The sequence below is a fragment of the Myotis myotis genome, unplaced genomic scaffold, assembly GCF_014108235.1.
Source record: "Myotis myotis isolate mMyoMyo1 unplaced genomic scaffold, mMyoMyo1.p scaffold_m19_p_16, whole genome shotgun sequence".
NCBI classification, from domain to species: Eukaryota; Metazoa; Chordata; class Mammalia; order Chiroptera; family Vespertilionidae; genus Myotis; species Myotis myotis.
In genome coordinates, this window is record NW_023416320.1 from 8,294,997 (window position 1) to 8,318,727 (window position 23,731).

The 23,731-nt window shown below is 44.9% G+C and overlaps 1 long non-coding RNA gene across 1 annotated transcript; it reads left to right on the forward strand.

The window, feature by feature from the left end:
• Positions 1-2,578: 2,578 nt before the first annotated feature.
• On the forward strand, positions 2,579-19,800 carry LOC118670726. The gene is made up of 3 exons (XR_004972464.1): positions 2,579-2,796; positions 5,031-5,167; positions 19,748-19,800. It is a non-coding gene; the product is annotated as an uncharacterized LOC118670726 (long non-coding RNA).
• Positions 19,801-23,731: the final 3,931 nt, after the last annotated feature.

Below are 23,731 nucleotides of genomic sequence, written 5' to 3' on the forward strand. Positions count from 1 at the left end.
GCTGGACTCTGGCTCCATATTTACCAGCTGTGTAACCTGGTAAACGGGGCAGTCGATGACTTCATCTTTCTGATCTTCATCTGTAAAATGGGGAAAAGAACACTGGCCTCACATTTGCTATGGGATCTAATGACACTGTATATATGAGTAAATAAAAACCTAGACTAAGCCCACCCTCTCTACACCCTGCTCTCCAGATAACCAATTTCGTTTCTTAACCCTCCAGTTTCTTTATACAAATATAAGCAAATTAAATATATATATATATACACACACACACACACAATATATATTATACTTATAGATATCAGTGTGGGGTTTTTTGCCTCCTTGTTTACGTAGACGGAGCATACAACTGCTCTGTACTTTGTTTGTTTCACTTAATCTACCTTGGAAATCTTTCCATATCAAGCACAAGGAGAGCTTCCTCATTCTTTTTTTTTTAACAGCAGCACAAGATTCCATTGTGTGGCTGTAGCACAGTTTATTTAACCACCCCAAATTATGAGACACTTGGATTATTTCCAGATTTTTTTCTATAACAAATGAAGCTGCAGCAAATATCCTTGTATATAGTGCCATTTTGCATTTGTGTAAATATATCAAAAGGGTTAATGCACTGGTCATATTTTTAAAACATTATTGAGATGTAATTTACTGCGTTTGTAATTTTGATAGTTTTTTTTTGCCAAATTGCCTCTAATGGGGTTGTGCCATTTTGTATTCCCCAGCAATATATGAGGATGTGCACTACACTCCTAGAAGTATCCTTCCCAAGGATAGGCCCAGAGAGGACTTTGACTGTATTGCTTTAAAAATCACTATATGTTAACAAAAAATTTTTTTAAATTTTTATTTCTTGATTTGAGAGACAGAAACATCTATTTGTTGTTTCACTTATTGATACATTCATTGGTTGATCTCTGTATGTGCCCTGACAGGGGATCGAATCCATAACCTTGGCATATCAGGATGATGCTCTAACAACTGAGCTACCCAGCCAGGGCATGTTAACAACATTTTTTACATATAGATATATCTTACAGTAAAATATTTCAAAGCAGCAGAAATATATGGTAAGAATGTAAAGATCTCCTTGATCAATGCTGTTTCTTTCCCTGCAACCAATCCCAGCCCCTCCCTGTTGGGTGTGTCAATCACCGTTGTCAAATCCACTCTCAGTCCCCATCCTCCTTGAGATCTGAGATCTCCAAAGACCTCTTTGCCAAGTTTCTCTCTTCCTGTGGCTTCCATCAAGACAAGCTAACAAGCCGGGACAAGTAGAGTAGGGAAACTGAGACAGATAGTTTAGTGGCCAGTTTACAGCCATCTAGTGAATCGCAAAATCCTGTCTTCCCTAACCCAGGACAGTTAAGAGTAAGTGGTTTACACTTCTCTTCCCCACCGAGAGGGTAAATAGCGTAAATCACCCTACTCAGGGAGATAGGTAACAGTAATCCAATTAGCGTCATCTGTGCCAATCACAGCCAAGAGTGGGTGAAGTCAGGGGAATAAATCTCATTTTGGTGCATCAGCACAAAGCTGATGACTATTCTATTGAGATCCTCCCTTAAACCCCCAGCCTTTAAAACCCTCAGGAAGGACACCCGCGCACATTCTCCCTCCCGCCCCCTCTGGGGGACATGCCTGCGCCTTTCCCATCCCCTCTTCTTCCCCTGGTACCTCACCGTGGCCTCTCCCCTTCCCGTCCAAGGGCCCTCCTCTGCTTCCATAACCGTGTCCTGCGCCTACGAAGCCCCGCTGGCTCACCTGAACTACCTCTGTAACTTTCTAAATAAACTTCCTCTTATCATTTGAGTTCTTGGCTCTGAAGTCTTCCTTTGCCAAACTCAAGAACTGAAGTCTAGTTTCACAGCCAACACCGTGGGTAACACCATGACATCAACATTCATCTGTTTCTCCCATAGCTCTCTGATCCTTCGCCATCTTCTCTGGCTTCTCTTTCTTCTCTTGCCTTGAAAAACAAGGCTAAAAACAGGCAATATTTATTTATTTATTTAAAACTACCTTAAAATTTTTCTTTAATCCTCACCCAAAGATATGTTTTTTTTAATAGATCTTTAGAGAGAGGAAGGGAGAGAGAGAGAGAAACATTGATTGATTGTCTCCTGTATGTGTCTGACCAGGGATCAAACCCACAACCTTGGTGTGGAGAGCGGCTACAGTGTTTGGACAGGTTCAAGCCTCGGACTAATGAGAGGGCACAGTCTTCTGGTGGCAAAGCCACGTGCAAGTCCCAGCTTGGAGGGCAAAGCCCTCCCAGCACAATGATAGCCAAAGGCTGTAGTTGTCAGCTTGACCTTATGGTCCGAACCTGTGGGCCCACGTGGCTGAGTGATGTGGGCTTGATAGAGTTCAGGTGCAGGGAACTGAGTAGATTAGAACATTGTTAACATCTTGACCACACCCTTACTTTTTAACTCGTGGAATCTGGCTATAAAATAAAGACTCGGCTGACAGGCTGGGTCGCTGTCTCTCCATCAGAGAAGCAGGGTCCCACCGAGCCCCAGCTTTATCTTCTTGTCTGTCTTTTCTAAATCCTTCACCACCTCCCCTCAGGCTCACCCTTGGCCGTGCTGGCGCGGCACACCTTGGTATGTGCCCTGACCAGGAATGGAGCCCACAACCTTTTACTGTACTGGAAGACGTGCCAATCCACTGAGCCACCGGGCCAGGACGGGCAATATTTATTGAATGCTGAAGATGCCCAAGAACAACAGAACCCCAAACCACCAGGGACTTAAGGTCTTGGGGTGTGGCAGATTGTGGAAAAAGGTAGCTGCAATAATTTCTCCCAGCTCTCTAAGTGTATTAGACTGCTCGGGCAGCCATAACAAAATACCACAGACCGAGTGGCTTAAACAACAGGAATCTTCTTATAGTTATGGAGAAGATTTCTTCTTAATAGCTATTAAGTCCAAGTTCAAGGTGTTGGTGAGACTGGTTTCTTCTCGGGCCCTTCCCCGCTCCTTGGCTTGTAGATAGGCCGTCTTCGTGGTGACGTGGTGTAGTCCCTCTGTGTGTGTCTGAATCCTAACCCCCTCTTCGGATAAAGGCACCAGTCATGTTGGATGGTGCTCACCTTGCCGGGAAGGACAACAAAGTCCTATTGTACAGGAGCCTGCTTCCTGTTCCGAGCTGAATCGTCCCCACCCTTCCAATCCCTGTGCTGAAGTCCTAGCCCTAGTACTTCAGAAGGCAGCTATATACAGAGACAGGGTCTTTAAAGAGGTAGTGGAGTTAAAATGGGTTCATTGGAGTGGGTCCTAATCCAACATGACTTGTGCCTATATATTTTTTTAAATGTATTTTATTGGTTTTTTACAGAGAGGAAGGGAGCGGGATAGAGAGTTAGAAACATCGATCAGCTGCCTCCTGCACACCTCCCACTGGGGATGTGCCCGCAACCAAGGTACATGCCCTTGGCCGGAATCGAACCTGGGACCTTTCGGTCCGCAGGCTGACACTCTATCCACTGAGCCAAACCAGTTAGCGTGACTTGTGCCTTTATAAGAGGAGGAGATTGGGACACTGACATACACAGAGGGAAGGGAATGTGAAGACACAAGTTCTGTTGGGAGGAGAAAATGGTGTGGGGGTTCAGAATGTCAACAGGCGTGGATTGCTTTGAACTAAAGGTAACTAGAACTGAGAAAGCCCAGGGGGAGGAAAAGGAAGCTTTAGCTTCGGGCTCAAGAGAAACTTTTGCCCCTCGAGCTTAAATTGGGGACCTTGCCCATGATGAGATTATCGGAGAGAACCTTTTTTAAAGAAATCCTCACCCGAGGACATTTTTCCATTGATTTTTAGAGAGAGTGGAAGGGAGGGAGGAGGGGGAGGGAAAGCATTGATGTGAGACACATGATTGGTTGCCTCTCACACTCGCCTTGACCCCAGCTGAGGATCTCGGGGATCACGCCTGCGACCGAGGTACGTGCCCTTGACCAGGAATTGAACCTGAGACCCTTTGGTCTGAGGCCCAATGCTCTAATTACCGAGCCAAGCCGGCCAGGGTGAGATAACCTTTTTGGCCTATCTAGAGGGCAGGGCAAACTACTAATTACTGAACTTGTGCTCTCCGGGCAATGACCTTCTGCAGCCCCAGGATGCGTTACCCCTGTTCCTAGCTCAGGATGTTTTATTTACCTGTTGTAGGTACGGGAATGGCACCAGGTGCTAGAGCCACGGGGTCAGACGGGGCCTGGGTTCAGCAACCTCTGTACCTGCTCGTCTGGAACTAGAGGAGGAAGAAGAGGAAGGGAAAGGCACAGCGTGTCCTGGGAGGGAGAGCGCACCGGGTCCTCGGTCCTAAGGGTTTTAAGGGCAGAGATTTCAGGGGAGGCACCAGGGGACGATCTCAATAGATTATTCAGCAGGTTTCCAGGTGTGTCCTGTCAGGGTCGTGCTCCCCAATGATGGATTGGCCAGCACGGGGCAGGGAGCCATTCTTCAATGCAGCTGGTCCTGAGGTCAGCTGTGGCTGGTTTTGTTGATTTTCGGGGCCTGAGCTGAAATATAACCGACCCTAGATGTGATCTCTAGAGCAGTGGTTGTCAACCTTGGCTGCACATTAGAATCACCTGGGAATCTTTTTAAAAGCCTCGGGCCCAGAAATCAGGATTTTAAAAAGATTCCCAGGTGATTCTAACGTGCAGCCAAGGCGAGAACCACTGCTCTGGAGAGAGGAAAGGTCAGGGGGTCCAACCCGCAGGACCAGCGATCTGCCAGGGGAAGAAAGGCCCCCTGGGGGGCGAGGTCCCACCTTACAATTGTCCTTTGCTGGGCACCCGGGGCTCTCCACCCTGGTGACCGTCTCCACCTGGTCCAGCCTCCTGCTCTGCTCACGTCCTTCTAACTGCCCACCACACACCCATTTCCCTTTGTCTCCGAACCTCCCCTGCAGGTGGGGTCTTTGACTCTTTCCCGTATGCAGGGTTTCCATAATATGCATGCAGTTTAATTTGGTTATTTCCTCTTACTAATCTGTCTCATGTCTATTTGGTTATTAGACCGGCAGAAAGAACCTTGAGGGTGGAGGGAAGTTAATTCCTCCCCGACAATGGCCATCAACAAGCCAAAGAGAGAGGCTTCAGAAGAAACCAACCCCTGCCAGCAACTTGAGCTTGGACTTCCAGCCTCCAGACCTGTGAGTAAATAAACTGCTGCTGTTTAAGCCGCCCAGTCTGTGGTACTTGGTTATGGTGGTTCTAGCGAACTACTACAAAGGATTATGCCATTTGCTTTACAGTAAGTCAAGAAAAGAACTTATTTCGGAAAATAACTTTCGTTTGAAAACATGAATCAGAAAGGACCCATCTTAGGGCCCCCTGTTTGGAGTCCATCCTCTGTTCTGAGGAGAGGAACCTGGCAGATGCAGCAGAAGGAGGCGAGTTCCCTGCTTCCACAGGAGCCACAGGGCAGGTCCTGGCTGGGGCCAAAGTCACTCCTGCCAGGATTTCAGTAGGCACTTAAGAAAGAGATGGGGGGGAGGGAGGGAAGGAGGGAGGGAGGGAGAGAGAGAGAGAGAGAGGCGGGGAGGGGGGAGGGAATTCAAGAGACAGATTTTGAGCATATAACGTAAAAGAGAAAGTATTTTCTTTTACTAACAGACGTGATTAGAACATCCCCATGATATTCCTAAAGTCACCATGAATATATATATATATATATATATATATATATATATATATATATATATTTTTACCCAGAATCATTTCAGCGACTTTAACAGGAGACATTTTGCTGGGTTTTTAGAAGTTTGCAGGTTTCCTCAGCCATTCTTGTTACAACATGTGGAGTAGCTGACTCTCAACGGGTTGTTTTATTAAAGGATTCACAGGGCTACCTATTATTAATGTGCATTATTTTCCTCAATGCTTCAGACACTTGGGCATTTATTTTACTGTTGCCATAGAAACCCAGGTCTGTAATAAGCAGCTCTTTTAATTCCTACAATTAGGCTTATATAAAAGAATATTTTAATGAAGTGAAGTATTTGGAGAGCCCAGCCAGAGAATGGTTGGAAGAAGAACCTTGCTCTCCAGATAGTTACAAAATTAGCTTATCCTTTGTTACAACTGCCTTCTTTGACAACTGCCAAGGGTCCATTAGTCAGGCCTTCCTAATGATCTGTGGTTTTCCATAAAGACTGGAGGTTTGCTTATTTCTTAGAAACTGCAATTCCACCCCCACCCCTACCCCCTTTCTTACTCCCAGGCTGCTCTCCTGGTTAGAGGGAGATGCCACTTCCCCTTTTTGCTGTAAATCAGAAAAGGTCTATGTTTACCTTTAAATTTCACAGACAATAAAGGCCTTTTCTAAAAAATCAGTGAATAAGCCCTGGCCAGGTAGTTCAGCTGGTTAGACTGTTTTCCCCATACACCAAGGTTGTGAGTTTGATCCCCAGTCAGGGCACATACAAGAATTGACCAATGAATGCATAAAGAAGTAGAAAACAAATTGATCTCTCTCTTTCTCTCTCAATAAATTTTAAAAAGTCAGTTAATAGAAAACAACTATCTATGTCTTTCTTCATTATGGGATATTTGGAAGCCATAAATCTTGTCTTTCTTATATTCATTGCCTATAGAAATGTTTTGGAGAAATATTTACTAGTTAATTTTAGTGATAGGTTACCCCTGCACATAGCACAAAAATCAAGAGGCAGACAGTGAAATATTAGTCTCTCTTCTGGGCATGCCCAGGGTGGCAGCCATTGTTAAGTTTCCTTTGCATTCTTCCAAAGCTATTCCCCACGATCAAATGCACAGCGCGCACACAGATACGATGGCAGCGTGTTATGTCTACTGAACTGCACCTTGCTATTTTCACTTATTGCTGAAAATTTTGGATGCTATTCTACTTCATTAATAAAGAGATGCTTTCTTTTTGTTTTAATATTTTTTTAAAATATATTTTATTGACTTTTTTACAGAGAGGAAGGGAGAGGGATAGAGAGTTAGAAACATCGATGAGAGAGAAACATCGATCAGCTGCCTCCTGCACACCTGCTACTAGAGATGTGCCCACAACCCAGGTACATGCCCTTGACTGGAATCGAACCTGGGACCTTTCAGTCTGTAGGCCGACACTCTATCCACTGAGCCAAACCGGTCAGGGCTGTTTTAATATTTTTTTTTTATTGATTTCAGAAAGGAAGGGAGAGGGAGATAGAAACATCAATGATGAGAGAGAATCATTGATTGGCTGCCTCCTGGACCTCCCCTACTGGGGATCAAGCCTGCAACCTGGCATGCACCCTTGACTGGAATCGAACCTGGGACCCTTCAGTCTGCAGGCCGACGAAGAGCTGTTTTCTTCATCATAAGGCTTTTCCCTGTCATTATTGAGTGCTACAGGCATCATGTGGGCTCTGGCAACACTGAGGTGAGGACCACGGGGTCCTTGCTCTCAGGAGCCACACTGGTAGGAGAGACAGCCACCTGTGGAAGTGACCACCGTCCGGGGCACAGCACTGCAGTGAATCAGGTAGAAGAGGAGATGGAAGCACATGGGAGGGAGTCTGGCTTTGCTCAGAAGGTAACAGAGGGTTCATAAGCAGGTACTTGAGCAGCATCTAGAAGAGTGAGCCAGCCCCCTGCCCCTCCCGGCAGACAGCTGGGCAAGTACATTTCAGGTAAAGGGAACAGGAAGTGCCAAGTCCTCTACCGTAGAAAATGGCATGGTGTTCTGGGGAACTGAAAGTGGTTTGTTATCTGCCTGGAGAGCTGGGATGTGTGTGAGTGTGTGTGTTGTATGTGTGTGGGTGTGGCGTGTGTTGTGTGTGTGTTGTGTGTGTCGCGCACACGTGCATTAGACAAGATCAGTGGCTCTCAAAGTTTTTTGTGTTTTTTTTTTTACCACAACCCAGAGTTAAGAAATACATTTTGCATCACCGCAGAGTTTATGCAAAACGGAAACAAAATTTCATGAAACAATACCCTTATTAAATGTACTCTGGTTTCTTTCCTACTGAATTCTATTTTTTAAAAGGCCAGTCATGACTCACTACATTGATTTCACAAACCACTAACAGGCACTATTTACAAGCTGGAAAATTATGGCCTATATACTGTCTGTGACTCTGATAGTCTGTGAACTAATTGGCCTGTCCCTGATTAACATGAAGGTGACTACCTTTTAGTTTAGAATAGATTGACAAGTGGAGCTCATGTGGATATTTATTCAGCACCTACAATGGCTTACATGCTAGAGGCACAGTGGCAGAGCAAAACAAAACATGATCTTTACCTTCATAGAACCCAAAATTGGACTCACAGATGAACTATTTGATGTAATAATTAAAAATGCACATTTTAATATAAAAGTAAAATATACCTGTAACAAAATTCAAGCTACATGAGTATAACTAATCCCTTCTTTAAAAAAAAAAAAATGTTCTTTATTGCTTTCAGAGAAAAAGGGAGAGAGAGATAGAAACATCAGTGATGAGAGAGACTCACTAATCAGATGCCTCCTGCACACCCCCCACTGGGGATCGAGCCTGCAACCCTGTTATGTGCCCTGGCCAGGAATCAAACCGTGACCTCCTAGTTCACAGGTCAGTGCTCAACCACTGAGACACGCCGGCCGGGCAGTAAGGAGATATCTTTCTGTGTGCTTACCAGAAGAGGGGATTAAGCCCAGCTGGTGTGGCTCAGTAGTTGAGCACTGATCCATGACCAGGAGGTCACAGTTTGATTCCTGGTCAGGGCACATGCCCGGGTTGTGGGCTCCATCCCTAGCAGCTGAGGGTGTGGCGGGGGAGGGAGGAGGGTGCAGGAGCAGCTGATCAGTGAGTCTCTCTCTTCATTGGTGTTTCTATCTCTCTCCCTTTCTCTCTGAAAGCAATAAAAATATACTTTAAAAAATATCTTCTGCTGAACCGGTTTGGCTCAGTGGATAGAGCGTCGGCCTGTGGACTCAAGGGTCCCGGGTTCGATTCCGGTCAAGGGCATGTACCTTGGTTGTGGGCACATCCTCACTGGGGGGCGTGCAGGAGGCAGCTGATCGATGTTTCTCTCTCATCGACGTTTCTGACTCTCTATCCCTCTCCCTTCTTCTCTGTAAAAAATCAATAAAATATATATTAAAAAAAAAACAAAACTCCAGTTCTATCACAGTATTAAAGCTCTAATTTAAAAAAAAATTTAAAAAAATCTTCTTACCTTTCTGTGCATAAAATTTCTGTATTTATTACACAAGAATAGGAGGACTGAATTTCAGGTTGGTTGAGTCTCTGACCCTTGGGCAGTGTTTGTAAGGGGAGTCCATTCAGTTTCCCAGAGTCTGAGTGCGCCTACTGTGATGGTTCATTTATGTATCAACTTGATTGGATAAGGGGTGCCTAGATCCTTGGTTTAAAACACATAATTCTGGGTGTGTCTGTGAGGGTGTCTCTGGAAGAGATCAGCACTGGAACTAGCAGACTGAGTAAAGAAGAAGGCCCTCCCCCATGAGGTGGGCATCTCCAATCAGTTGAGGGCCTGACTAGAATATAGAGGCGGAGGAAGAGTGAATTTGCTCTCTCAACTGTAGCTGAATCCATTCATCTTTTCATGCCCTCGGATATTGAGGATTCTGACTCAGATGGGGACGTACGTCATCGCTGTCCACCCCCATTCTCAGGCCTCTGGACGTAGGCAGGTTTACACCAGCAGCTTTCCTGGCACTCCAGCTTGCAGGCTGTGGGACTTCTTGGCCTCCACAGCCACATTAGCCAATTCCTATAGTGAACCTCCTCTTACCTCTCTCTCTCTCTCTCTCTCTCTCTCTCTCTCTCTCTCTCTCTATATATATATATATATATATATATATATATATATATATATATATAAATCCTATCCTACTATAGATTTCAGTGCATGAAATTTGTGCACGATCCCACAGGGATCGGGCCTAAACAGGCAATTGGACTCCCTCTCACAATCCAGGACTGCTGGCTCCTAACCACTCGCCTGCCTGCCTGATAGCCCCCTAACCGCTCTCCTGCCGGCCTGATTGATGCCTAACTGCTCCCCTGCCGGCATGATGGTCCCCAACTGCTCTCCCCTGCGGGGCTGAGAGGACTGGGGGACTTTGGCTGGATGAGATGGGGCTTAGGGGACTGGGGGACTGAGGCTGGATGCTGCGGGGACTGGGTGAGGCAGGGCTGAGGGGACTGGGCGCCGCCATCTTGTGAGGGTGTGATAGTCAATTAGCATGTTCCCACTTTTATTGGCTGTGGGAACCGCCATTTGTGAGGGCATGATGGTCAATTAGCATATTCCCTCTTTATTAGATAGGATTGGTTCTGTTTCTCTGGAAAACCTTGACTAAATACACCTATCTTAGGAGAGTAGGTCTCATCAAGTTTCTGATCCGGGAAAGTTGAAGTTCTGAGCCTTTGATGCCTCCCCTTGGGAATGCTGCTTGGGGATGACATCGTCCTGAGCAGCCAGCCAGCTACTCTGTCCATATCTTAACTGCAACCTCCAGGGGACCGAGGACACTGAACAGTGCTATTCCTGCTGAGACGGCATAACCACTGTGGGCACATTTCCCTAGATGCTTTTTGCCTGATTCCCCCAAGGCCGCTGAAGATTACACTAAGCTTCCTGGATTCTTGCATAAATGTTTGCTTCAATTCGGCTGCCCAGGCCTGGACTCTTAAACTTAGGAAAGGGGCTGAGGAGGAAACAATGTGATGGAGTTGGATATAATCACACCCTCAGGGAGATTTGGTTTGAGTCCTTCCCCATTCACTCAACAGCTATTCCTAGAATTTCTGCCCATTGCAAATTCCTGTGTGGGTGGCAATGGGGGCCTCAGAGTGGAACACGGGAGAGTGGGAACAGCTCCATGCACGTTCTCTGGAGAAACAGGGCGTTTTACAGCCATCGTGTTTACCCAGGGGTTAGGCACATGCAGAAGATCAAATTAACTTACCCTATTTAGTTGGAAAGAAATGTGGAGACAATGAAAAGAGGATTTAGTGACTCCTACTGTTGCTAAATTGTGCTCAGGCAAATGTGCCCGATGTTACTTATGAGGGGTTTTATATTTCCAGTATATGGGCTCCTGATCTATTTATAAAATGTTTCTGAGCTTGTTCCGCATTCTTCTGAAACTTCCTGATAAAAATATCCTTTGCTCGCCGTTGTTTCTCCAAAGGGGAATGGAAGTTACTTTCTTCCTCCTTTATTCATTTTCTATGCAGGCCAAGGCAAAGTACTAGTACACGTGCAGCAAATACCTCAAGAGCAAACTCAGCCTCACCTACGTTTTTCCCCTCTGCACAACTGGCACATAGGCGTGCGATGTGGAACAGTTAATTTTTATTGAGTACCTACTACACAGACATAAGCCCTGCATCCTGCTTACTTATCATCCGGTAGCAAGAGACGGCCAAGGACACAAACAACTAAAATGAGAAGCAGGATCTATGAAGTGCCACAGGAGCCGCAGGCAATTGTTTAGGGTTCTGTGAACGACCCTAATTTTTACAGAAGGAAATGAAACTGGACCTGGAGTAACTGTTAGGATTTCAGCGTTTATCTCACAGTCCTGAGCACCCGTTATGCTAGATGCTGGGATGCAAAGTCTCTGCACAGCCAAGGACTGAGTTTCGCAGAGGAGACGACGTGTGTTCTCTGAGAACTCCTTCAGGGACAGGCAAACAGCACCAGCTCGTGCTGGCTTAAGCAAAAGAGTCACTGAAATGGCTGGTACAGCTGTGAGGTGCAGGAAAGTAGGCGGTATCGGGCATAAGTGGATCTCGGGTCAAATACTGTGATCCCCGCTTCAGTCTCCTCCTTCCCCCCATTATCCTGGGGCTTCCTCTGTGTGGTAGTGGTCAGACGTCGTGGTGCGGACACTGGCCACAGACACCTTCTGGCTCACATCATCTCAGTGAGTAGACCCAAAGCAAGAGGGATCTTCTTACTTCCCACATATGCGATGCTGAGAAGAGATGCCGATTGGATGGATTTGGGTCACGTGCCCATAATTATAGCATAATTCAGGAGTCACACCAGATCCACAACGAGTGAAGGAGGGGCAATTCTTTAAATTCATGGGAGAAGGGATGTTGGGTAGATGAATAAAACAGATCCCCTCTATAAATGTAAACAAAAAAATCACAACAAAACGTGACTAGGGCTGTAACAGAGGTGCGTTAAGTACCATAAGAACACTGGAAAGGGAGAGATTATGTCATGGAGAGGGCATTCCAGAAGGAGCGAAATACATAAGCAATGGCATAAAGGTGAGACAGCAATGGCGATATTCAGGTCCGATTTGGCTTAGGTTGGCAGACCAAGAGGAACAGAAGGAGAGAAGACACGAGAGAAGGTTTTGGAGATATGCCCAAGCAGTGTCTTTGGGACCTACTGGGGAAGGCTTTTAATACAAGCGCAGTCTGTACTTAAATTGATGGGTTCAAAGGGAGGGGTGTGATTGGAATTGTAGTTTAAAAAAGCTCTCCAATCAATTTAATAAATTTTAAAATTAAAAACTGATGGACAAAATAGAACCAAAGACATGGATACATGGTACAGACTGACAAATGTCAGAGGGGAGTGGGGGGGGGGGGAGAGCAGGGACGAGATGAAAGAAAGTGAGGACTAGCCAAGGACCATATATGCATAGCCCATGGACACGGACAACAGTGTGGTGAGGTCCAGAAGGCGGGGAAGGAGGGTTCTGAGTGGAGGAAGGCAAAAGGGGAGGGGGGAATGGGGGACATCTATAATGTCAACAACAAAAATAAGATAAAAATTTTTTAAAGCTCCCCTGATAAGTGTGTGTGACACACAGCAATGTTACTTCCCAGCTGCGGACCCTGCCGGCCACTCCTCCCCCACCTGCAGAACCTGGGCCCCCTTGAGCCTCCCTGTGGCCCCTGCCTCTTCTGCTTTAAACTCTGCTGCACCTCCAACTTTGTACTATCGGGGGGAACTCTAACCCAGGCGAGGCCCTCCTTCTGTGCTATCTCCTTATCTGACTTGAGTAGCTGAGCAGTGCCTGCCATGGACTACACATTCAGTCCAAGTTTGTTGAGTGAATGAATAGGCAGAGAACTGGTTTTCTCCATTTGCCCCCACCTGATCAATTCCCGACTTCTCTGCAAGGGGTGGCTGACCCCTGCAGACCTGGCTGGCCCTGAGCTTGAGCCGAGGGCGCCACCAGCAAATCAGAGGGCGGACAGAGGGGTGTCCTCGCTGCTGCCCTCCACTGCTATAGCTCCTCAGGGACAGCAGCTCTGGAACACTTTGGCCTTAGGTGTGGTTATGGCTTCCCACAGTTGCTAGGTTCTGGATGTCCCCCCACTATGTTTTAAAATTCTTTACCTTGCCCACAACTCTGCAAGTAGTTCTTCTCTGACTCCAGCTAATAACAGATAGAGACCAGTTATAAGACTGTTGTCCAAGCAAGAGGCAGTGAGGACCTGAGTCAGGAGGAGACAAACCAGAAAGATGTGGATAGATGCACGATAAATGAACCCTACAGAGTTTAGTAACTGGTCCCACATATGAACTGCATGCTCTCCAAGAGCAGGAACTGTATTTCCTTCACCCTTTAACCCCAATGCCTAGCTCTTAGTAGGTGCTGAATGAATATTGGTGAAGTGATTGATTAGGAGGGTCAAAGATATTCCAAAGTTTGCCGAAACCGGTTTGGCTCAGTGGATAGAGCGTCGCCTTGTGGACTGAAGGGTCCCGGGTTCGATTCCGGTCAAGGGCATGTGCCTGGGTTGCAGGCACATCCCCAGTAGGAGATGTGCAGGAGGCAGCTGATCGATGTTTCTCTCTCATCGATGTTTCTGACTCTCTATCTCTCTCCCTTCCTCTCTGTGGAAAATCAATAAAAAATATATATTTAAAAAAAAAAAAAAGATATTCCAAAGTTTAAGCCTGGCTAATTCCTCTCAAAGAAGGGGAAGTCAGGTTAATTTGCAAGCAATAGTTAAAATAACAATAAGAATGACAGAGACACCTGGACAGTGTTGCTCAGTGATTTGAGTATCGGCCCCCGCAACACTGAAGAGTTGCAGGTTTGATTCCCGGTCAAGGGCATGTGCCTGGGTTGCAGGTTTGATCCCTGGGTACAGGAGGCAACTGATTGATGTGTCTCTCTCACATCGATGTTTCTTTCGCACTCTCCCCGCTTTCCTCCCTCCCTTCTGCTCTCTCTGAAAAGCAATGGAAAAAAACATCCTCAGGTGAGGATTAATAACAACAAAAAGACAAAGAATGATACTGTAGAAATACCACAAGTTTTAGGGTCAGATGGATCTAAAGTCCAACTTCCAACCCAACCTTGGGCGAATGAGCTGACATCTCCCTGAAGTCAGACGGCTTATCTATAGACTGTGCCGCCACGAGGAACCCTTGAGATTATACGCGCCGAGCCTGAACCTCGCCTGAGAGAGCGAGATCCTCATCGAGCGAGGCATCCTGAGACGTGACACAGAGACCAAAAGACATCAGAGACCATTGGCGGGGGTTTCCTCTGAAGTATATTTCTTGTCACCATGAAACAAGCCATCGGTTTCCTGTGTCTATGACTCTCCTTCCTAGAGTCCCACTGCAGGCTGTTAAACCTGCCGCTGTGGAATCCTAGGCAGTTACAACTGTGCCGTCGTGGCTCCATAGATAGTATTGTAGCTTTTGGAACTCTGGGCTCCTTAGGGCGGACTGATGATACGAGCCCTCCTCCTTCACGGTTCTTTTATTTTAAGCACTGAGTTAAGATCGTTAGGAATACATTAGCCCCATAGCAGAGATGGAATTCAGACTCAAACCCTCTTTTCACCTTTGGTGCCCATTGTAGCCTCTTCTCCTCTAGTCTGCTCTAACTGCGCTTAGGCCATCCTATTGGTCTCAAAGGTTATAATTTCCCCACCCCAATTGCATAGCTGGCTTCATATTTCAATCTGTTAAGAGGAACCAAAATAATTGTCTCCCACATGCTGTATGAGGTTGTGCTGGGCTAACTATGAATGCTTCCCCAGGAGGCAATGCAATATGGGAGCTGGGCAAGAGGAAGAAGGTCCTTTGCAAGGTATCAATAATTCAAATAATGACCTCTGTAACCTGCTACCCAGAATTAACCTTCCCTTCTACGCATGCGAGCTGACTTTCCTATTGCTTCGGTTGTCACTGCTTTCTCTTTCAAAACCTCTCTGTAAGACTTGTCTTTCAAAGAAGCTTTATATATCAGGCTTTATTTTAGTGCTCCAGGCCGGGGGTGTCCAAGAACCCTTGTTCTTCATGCAGTCTACTCTGGCCGAACATTCGCAACTGCACACACGTGCCATTTCTATCAGGTTGCCAAGGCATGTGAGTGACTTCAGATTGAGAAAGCATGCTTGAAAGATACAAATATTGCATATTTTAAATATGCATCAACATTCTGGAATAGTAAGACTCCTTGAAGTGCTTAAAACCCAGTTTTGGGGGTAGGGGTAGGGGAAGGGGAGGAATGCCTAGAGTTTTCATTTGGAAAATACAATTCAGTCTTTCCTACAATTTCCCTTTTTTCTGGATTTCTTAGTCTAGAGTGCCTTATACAAAAATGCTCCTGTTACCTCAGGGAAATACTTGCATTCTAATCAAGTAATACAGGGCTTCTCAAAGGTGGCAAGAGATCCAGGCTGCCTCCATCATTTTTGAGGTTTCCAGAATATATTAAGCATTTTTTTAACCCTAAAACGAGATTTAAAAAATTGTTGTGTTTCAAAAGTTTTCATTTCAACAAGAAAATTACAACACAAAATAGCTATGCTAGTTAGAAGGTAATTAAAGGATTTAATTTTAAAGTCCAGAGTATACCAAAGGTGGTGTTGTTTAGCCATGGAACTTAATTTTAAATTTGGATAGGGATGTTTTCTTTCAATCCTATCGGAATCTCCTTGTGTTGCCTCCTTTGGAGGTAATGTCAAAAGCCTTCATAAATTCAAAGCCCTTCATAAATATGGGGCTGAGGCCAGATGGCCTCTGACTCTCTCACTTCCCCCTCTCCCTCACCATAGGACAGGAATATTTAGTTAATAATTGAGAGGGACATTGCAATTTAGTAACACATAATGAATTAAAGATAATCATCATCAGGTCTTAGCCACCCTGCTGTTTAAAGAAGAACTTTGAATAATCCTTGCTTGAGTTAAGTGGGCAGATTCTAAGGCCAGTTTCTCCCCCAAATACTAAAGCCTAGGTTTCCCTAAGCTATCTCTATAGGTGTCGATTTGACCTGTCTTTTTCTCAATCACAAGCTCCTTATAAAGGAACTAAATTTATCTTGAGCTATTACTAAAAATGCTAACTAATATTTTTGGGTAACTCCCATTTAAACCGTTTATTTTCTGATTTAAATACGAAAACAATTTTCTATTTATGTCATGGGATACATATGTATGCATATAGATGTATAGACATAGAAATGTCCTGAGCTCCATGCTTATGAACACAATGTCACTGTTAGCCACCACATCATACATACATATGCACTCCTACATAAGTAAATGACATTCATTCAAAGGATTGCCTTTGACTTGGACACACCGTCTCAATTTTAGTAGCACAAGAGATGCTCAGCCATCTGCCTGTAATTTGTAGCTGAAACCACCCTTTTGTGTAGACGAGTTGGCTGTTCCATGGTGTCGATGAAACCAGAGATAGTTGGACTTAGATCATCATTCATCTTGCTTTGGGAACTGTGGGGTCAGTGTGTCATGGGAGAAAGAGGGTGGATAGTGCAGCAGAGATAGAAAAAGATGTAGGGACTGGGGTCTTCCTAGAAGGCTGAGGAATCTCCCTATCACCTCACCTGCCCCAGGCCAGCCTGCGCGGAAAGTGGATCAGTGAAGGAAGGTTGGGCAGCCTGGGTCCGAAGTTGAGCTTCTCCTTTTTATAAAGGAGAGAGAGCCAAGTGCAGATGTAATTTCAGCAGAGATCGAAAAAGAGGGCAGAGAAAGGAGTGTTTAGAGAATAAAAGGAATTGACAACTTTATTCCTTACTAAACACAGAAAAACAATTTTGAATGTCAACCGTCACTTTAATATATTTTAAAACTTATTAAACAAGTAATATTTATTAATATTTCTTTTAAAAGTTATACATTTTAGCCCTAGCTGGTTTGGCTCAGTGGATAGAGTGTCAGCCTGCAGATTGAAGGGTCCCGGGTTCAATTCCGGTCAAGAGCACATGCCCGGGTTGTGGGCTCGATCCCCAGTGTGGGGTGTGTAGGAGGCAGCCAATCAATGATTCTCTATCATCACTGTTTTGATCTCTCTCGCTCTCCCTTCTTCTCTGAAGTCAATAAAAAATATATTAAAAAAATAAGTTATATATTTTAAAGTCATGTTTCTTCTTAACAAAACACAGAATGCCCCTTCCCCTCCAAAAATACTACACTGAATTAATATGCTTGCAAATTCCCCAATATATAGACTGAAACGCCAAGTGGCCTTCTGTGTTGCTTTTCTGAAAAAGAAAACTGAATTGTCCTTTTAAGAACTACAATTGGTTAAGTTTAATAAACAACGAAAACAAAAATATATCCAAATGAAAAAAAACAACATTAGATCTTAAAGATTCAAACTTTATCTTCTACCTAATAACTTACATACTAGTTTCTCTAGTGGGGGTAACTACAATAATTCTGAATAAGTCAAACACAAGTTATAATTCCTTGAAAATTAACTGTTTTTACTAAGACAGCTGCAGAGTCGTTTTCTGTTTGTCTGCTTTTATAACCGGAGACCTAGAGGACAATTTGGAAGGGCTCTTTGGATAAGAGCTCGATGCAAAACGAGGGTCTCATATGAAAATAAACTTCAAGATCCTTTCTTATTCTAAAATGAAGATTGCTCATAAAAATGAGGAAGTTTTACAGCAATATTTGCAGCCCCCCCCTTATTTCATTTCTCTTTAATGACAAGAAAAGAGTATGCTCCTGAGAGAATTTGTGATTGTCCACCCAGACAAAGCCACTCACCAGCTAAAGTTAAGCTGTGACTTTGTGGCAGAGAACAAACTGGCAATTATTTGGCTTTAATTCCTGAACTTGAAATTAAAATGAGAAACAGTTCCTTTAGGGGTCTTTTGAAAGTCCCACTTTATAGCATGTGAGACTTCAGTAGTTGCAAGTGAGGGGTCTTTCGCTGTGCCCGTGGGGCTCTCTGGGGAGCAGGTGCTGAGGCAGGGAAGCAGTGGGAAAGGTTTCTGGGGGAGTAAAAGCTGTGAGGACAAAGGGGAAGGAAGCAGGTTTGGGCACGGGAGCCATCCAACCCGGGCAGACTTGACAAAAGGCAAAGCACAGCTTGGAGGAAATGTCTAGGCCTGCCCACCGCCTGCCTCAGTCAGGGCTGCGGCTGCCTGGGAAAGCGTGAGACTGTGAGCTCGCGGTGGCCCAGCCACCCACGCTGTTCCTGCTGGGAGGCAGATGGTGGGGGAGCATCAGAGAGCCTCCAGGTACCCCATGCCAGCCTCACACTCATCACATTTCTCGGTGAGCCTCCCCTTTCACCCTAGAAACCCTCAAATCTCACGTATTTCCCTGACCCTCAACTTCTCCCTTTCCCCAGGAAAAATCTAGGTTCTTCTCACTCTGTAAAATACCATGTTTTTTTTTAAAAATATATTTTATTGATTTTTTTTTAGAGGAAAGGAGAGGGATAGAGAGTCAGAAACATTGATCAGCTGCCTCCTGCACACCCTCTACTGGGGATGTTCCCGCAACCAAAGTACATGCCCTTGACCGGAATTGAACCTGGGACCCTTCAGTCCGCAGGCCAAAGCTCTATCCACTGAGCCAAACCAGTTAGGGCAAAAACCATGTTCTTGATTTGTTTAAAACCAAATGGGGCCGAAGCCGGTTTGGCTCAGTGGATAGAGCGTCGGCCTGCGGACTGAGAGGTCCCAGGTTCGATTCCAGTCAAGGGCATGTACCTGGGTTGCGAGCATATCCCCAGTGGGAGATGTGCAGGAGGCAGCTGATCGATGATTCTCTCTCATCGATGTTTCTAACTCTCTATCTCTCTCCCTTCCTCTCTGTAAAAAAAATCAATAAAATATATATATTAAAAACAAACAAACAAACAAACAAAAAAACAAATGGGTACCCATGTCTTTCCTATAGTAATCCGGGAGCCCTATTGATATATATCATTTTGAGGGCTGCCCCCCTCCTGTTTTTGTAGGATAGATTCCTAAATATGAGACTTTTAGGTCAAAAAGTCAGTATATTTTGAATGTGAACATATAGTTCCACATACTATCGCACACCCAAAAGTATGAGAGTGTCTGATTATTTCCACTCTCACAAGCTTGGAAATTATCAATCTTTTCAACTTTTGCCAAGCAGATGAACAAAAATTTAATTCTGTTATTTTTTAATGCATTTCCCTGGCTACTGCCAAGATTGATCAACTTTTCATGTGTTTATATGGCATCTGTACTTCCTTTGATCCACTGGGTCCTTTATCTTATCTATAATAATATATGCATAATATGCTAATTAGACCAGACATCCTTCCAGATGAAGCCAGAGCCGAAGGGAAGCCAGCCCGGGTCCTGGGTGTCGGTGGGTAGCCGGTGCCGGCAGCCAGGGGAAGGAAGGCCTACTCTTGCACGAATTTCATGCATCGGACCTCTAGTTGATTTATAAAAGCCTTAGCTTAACTTTTTTACGTGTGTATGCTGCAAATATTTTAATTTTTTAAAAAATATTTTTATTGACAACCAGAGAACCGAGATGGCAGCATAGGTAAACACCAGAGATTGCTGCCTCGCACAACCACTTCAAAAATACAACTAAAAGACGGAACGGACATCACCCAGAACCACAGGAAAGCTGGCTGAGGGGAAGTTCTTCTACTATAAGGAAAGAGAACAGCATACTGAGACTCAGAGGAGGCGCAGTGCGGAAAATACAAAGGTGCGGAGGTGCGCACAGAGCGGGCTGGTGGCTGAGGGCGCGGTTGTCGTTTTCAGTCGGGAGGGAGGCTCAGGCTCGGGGCTCCAGTTCTGGGCAAGTCTCTGGGGACCCAGACTCAGACGGGAGAAACGGGACTGTCTGGCATCGGTTGGAACGTGAGGCCAGCTTTCTCTCCGAGGTTTGCAGCGGTTGCTGGGACTCTGAGAGGCAGAGCCTCTGGGGACGGGACTAAGAGCAGCCATAACTGCTCCCTCCACCCGCCCTGTTGATCCCATGCCACCTGCCCTGCCCAAGCCTTGCACAGAGCCATTTGCCGGATAGCCTCAGGCAAAGGCTAGATTAGCACCTCCCCAGAGGACAGAAGTTTTCCCACTGCAGACACTGCTGATTCTCACAGCCAGTTGGCCTGGAGGTCAAATCCCCCCAGTATTAACTACAACAATCAAGGCTTTACTACAACAAGACTGCGCACAAAGACCACTAGGGGGTGCACCAAGAAAGCATAAAAAAATGCAGAGACAAAGAAACAGGACAAAATTGTCAAGGGAGGATATAGAGTTCAGAACCACACTTTTAAGGTCTCTCAAGAACTGTCTAGAAGCTGCCGATAAACTTAATGAGATCTACAAGAAATCTAATGAGACCCTCGATGTTATGATAAAGAACCAACTAGAAATTAAGCATACACTGACTGAAATAAAGAATACTATACAGACTCCCAACAGCAGACCAGAGGAGCGCAAGAATCAAGTCAAAGATTTGAAATGCAAAGAAGCAAAAAACACCCAACTGGAAAAGCAAAATGAAAAAAGAATCCGAAATACAAAGATAGTGTAAGGAGCCTCTGGGACAGCTTCAAGCGTACCAACATCAGAATTATAGGGGTGCCAGAAGATGAGAGAGAGCAAGATATTGAAAACCTATTTGAAGAAATAATGACAGAAAACTTCCCCCACCTGGTGAAAGAAATAGACTTACAGGTCCAGGAAGCGCAGAGAACCCCAAACAAAAGGAATCCAAAGAGGACCACACCAAGACACATCATAATTAAAATGCCAAGAGCAAAAGACAAAGAGAAAATCCTAAAAGCAGCAAGAGAAAGAAACTCAGTTACCTACAAGGGAATACCCATACGACTGTCAGCTGATTTCTCAACAGAAACTTTGCATGCCAGAAGGGAGTGGCAAGAACTATTCAAAGTGATGAATGCCAAGAACCTACAACCAAGATTACTTTATCCAGCAAAGCTATCATTCAGAATTGAAGGTCAGATAAAGAGCTTCACAGATAAGGAAAAGCTAAAGGAGTTCATCACCACCAAACCAGGATTATATGAAATGCTGAAAGGTATCCTTTAAGAAGAGGAAGAAGAAGAAAAAGGTAAAGATACAAATTATGAACAACAAATATGCATCTATCAACAAGTGAATCTAAAAATCAAGTGAATAAATAATCTGATGAACAGAATGAACTGGTGATTATAATAGAATCAGGGACATAGAAAGGGAATGGACTGACTATTCTTGGGGGGGAAAGGGGTGTGGGAGATGCGGGAAGAGACGCCAAAAATCGTGCACCTATGGATGAGGACAGTGGGTGGGGAGTGAGGGTGGAGGGTGGGGTGGGAACTGGAAGGAGGGGAGTTATGGGGGGGGAAAAGAGGAACAAATGTAATAATCTGAACAATAAAGATTTAATTAAAAAATTAAAAAAATATATTTTTATTGATTTTAGAAAGGAGGGGAGAGGGAGAGAGAGAGAAACATCAATTATGAGAAAGAATCATTGATTGGCTATCTCCTGCATGCCCCACACTGGGGATCGAGCTCGAAACCCGGGCATGAGCCCTGACTAGAAATTGAACCCGGGACCCTTCTGTCTGCAGGCCGATGCTCTATCCACTGAGCCAAACCAGGTAGGGCCAAATATTTTAATTTACTGCTTGTCTTTTGACTGCCTGTGGGTGAGCAAAGACACAGCCCCTGTCCCTCAGCTCATATTCTAACGGGGGCATCAGGTGAAAGACAGATAATGATAATACAACTTGATCAAGTTTACATGGATAATACATCTCAATAAATGCCAGAGGGGTAAGTTCTAATATCTGCAGCAGGCAAAATCTGTTTTCACATTAAAAATACTTTTTAATGGGTAATGAGAACAATGTAACTCCATTGAAGGCCACCGGCATGTTTCTCTCTCTCTCTCCCTCTCCCTTCCTCTCTGAAATCAAGATCACTACTTATAGATTTTGCCGGAGCTTGACCACTCTTAACCTCACTCAACTTTCACCACTTCTCACATGCCCCCTTCTCCACCTACCACTCCCAGATTCCATTCTTCTTCAGAGTGTTTCTATTTTCAAAGGAATGGAGTTACAGAGCGTCTGGATAGATCTCCAGTGAGTCTTGAGACTCTGAATATAGACATCTGAGAAACCTTAGTTTCCTCAAATAGTTGATTATGCAAAAAGAAGTTTCAGACTTTAGTATTTAAAAATAGGAGAGCCTCGTTTTCTGTTTAGCATTCAACTCATTTAACACATATTTGAACGTTATATCCACATGTTCATGGAACTTACACCCTAACTGGGGGAGAGACATTAGGTTGGTAAAAACATAAGCTTATATGTCAGATGGTGATACACACTGCAAAGAAAAATAGCATAAGAGAAGTGTTATGGGTGAAATGTGTCCCCCCAAAGATGTTGGAAGTCCTGTGACTGTCACCTTATTTGAAAATAGGATCTTTGAAAAAAAAAAAAAAAAGAAAGAAAATAGGATCTTTGAAGGTGATCAAGTCAAGATGAGGTCATTGGGGGTGGGTCCTAATCCAATACGACTGGTGTCTTTATAAAAAAGAGGAAATTTGGACACACACACACACACACACACACACACACACACACACAGAGAACACCATGTGAGGATAAAGGCAGATCTGGGTGATGCCTCTACAAGCCAAGGAACACCAAAAATGGCCAGAAAACTAACCAGAAGCTGTTGAGAGGCATGGAACAGACTCTCCCTCACAGCCTTGAGAGCAAGCCAACTCTGCCAACACCCTGATCGCAGACTTTTCTAGCCTCTAGAACTGTGAGGCAATACATTTCTGTTGTGTAAGCCACCCAGTTTGTGGTACTTTGTTAAGGCAGCCCTAGGAAACAGTACAGAGGGAAGGGAAGGTCTTAGATGGGTTAATGAGGGAGTTGACTTATGGACAGAGAACAAAGTTGGCGGAGGAAACAGCAAGTATGCATGGCAAGGATCACCAAGGTCAGGGTTCCAGATACATAGTCAGCAAATGGGGGGACGTGGGAGGAGAGAAAGCCAGATAATGTAGGGACCTACTGGCCATATGTGGACAGTTAGCTTTTTCTCTGGAGAAGATGAGAAGCCACTGGAGAGCTGTGGGCAGAGAAATGACATCACCATTGTTGTAATCTGTTAAATGGAAAACAAGTTCCGAGTTCCTGATTTATGGTTTTGTTCATGCATCCTTATTAGCCAACTCTCGGGGTTGAAGTGACAGAGATCCAATTGAAACTCTCCTAAACAAGGGAGGGAACCTGTTAGCTCATGTACAACCCAAATCCTCAAGGTAGTTTAGGCAGAGCAGGGGATCAACCATATCATTAAGAATCTGTCCCTGCCCTGGCCGGTTTGGCTCAGTGGATAGAGCAAAGGTTCCCAGTTCGATTCCGGTCAAGGGCACATGCCCGGGTTGCAGGCTCCATCCCCAGGAGGGGGCGTACAGAAGGCAGCCTATCAATGATCCTCTCTCATCATTGAT